The 1,171-nt window shown below is 37.1% G+C and overlaps 1 protein-coding gene across 1 annotated transcript in view; it reads right to left on the reverse strand.

The window, feature by feature from the left end:
- LOC111644864 (vasoactive intestinal polypeptide receptor 2) overlaps positions 1-1,171 on the reverse strand; it is a 49,931-nt gene that overhangs the window by 12,371 nt on the left and 36,389 nt on the right. The gene's annotated exons all lie outside the window — the stretch shown is intronic.

Consider the following 1,171-nt stretch of genomic DNA (forward strand, 5'->3'; position numbering starts at 1 on the left):
AAACACAGAATATCATGCAACTGCTGCAAAACACTTGCATGAATAAAACCAACATTATTAACGTTCATAATCAAAGAATTGTCATTATTTTCTTTTAAGCTTTTGTATCCACGTGGCACTTCTGCCTAAACTGGTGACTTTCAAAATATGCTTGAATGAAAGTACGTTTGAAGCAGGTTGTTGAATAACCTGTTAAACAACATAAACCTGTTTTAAAGACACTCTAATCATTTTCGGGGATGTCACGGTGTACTGACACACCCTGGAGTACAGTTCTGCATCGCAGCAGAAAGGTGAAAAGTTAAACCAATTAAAAAGTTTAGTCAGCTAGTTTTAGTTAATTTGCTCTTTAATATCAGATATAAGTACTCTAATCTTATTGCACTGTTGAGAATACTGACATAACACAAAAAACAAGGCTTTTAAATTGGTGCCAGTAATTGCACCAAAAATCACCTAAGACCTGAACATCTGTCAAATTTCACTGACATTTGCTAAACAGTTTTAGAGAAATCCAGTGAGCCAAACTTATCCATTTACTTTATCTCTTTTCAAAGTGGTTGGCATCTTAAAATTAACTTTAATTTAACTTATTATTAAAATTAAATGACATTCCGAAAGGCAAATCTGCTCAACACACCTTTTACATACTGTGAATGCTACAGATGAAACCTTTTTGAATAACACCATCACTGCTGAAGTGTGACATTCCATAATCTGGTTTGTGATCCATAATGTTTCATCTGCTTCAACATCTTTTGGCAATGCTTGTTTTCAGGTCAAGTCTTTAACAGTTGGCTTTTTAAACAGTGCACAAGTGGATTTGCATTTCTTCAGATTAGAAAAAAAATCCTTCAGGGTTAAATGTGTGTTGATTCCCCCGTGGGATGAGGAGGATTTTCAACAGAAAACAGTGATGTGGGTGGAAGCGATCAAAATCTCTACAGGAGCGGGCGGGAGTGGATGGAAATCCTGCAGTAGTAGGAGGGTGTGGGTTCGAATAAACCGTTCTGTGCAAACCTCCACCTTAAGACTTGACGAATTTGGTCCCTCACTTTGTTTACAGTCTCAAAAAACATGGAACGGTGTATATTTGTACACACTGCTACATAATTTCCTTTCCGAGGCCGAGACTCCGAGGGCGTGTTACCTGTTTAGTTTGGATATTGCA

This window comes from Seriola lalandi, unplaced genomic scaffold (assembly GCF_002814215.2).
Source record: "Seriola lalandi dorsalis isolate HSWRI2012SDOR001 ecotype SW California unplaced genomic scaffold, Sedor1 jcf7180002054944, whole genome shotgun sequence".
NCBI lineage: Eukaryota > Metazoa > Chordata > Actinopteri > Carangiformes > Carangidae > Seriola > Seriola lalandi.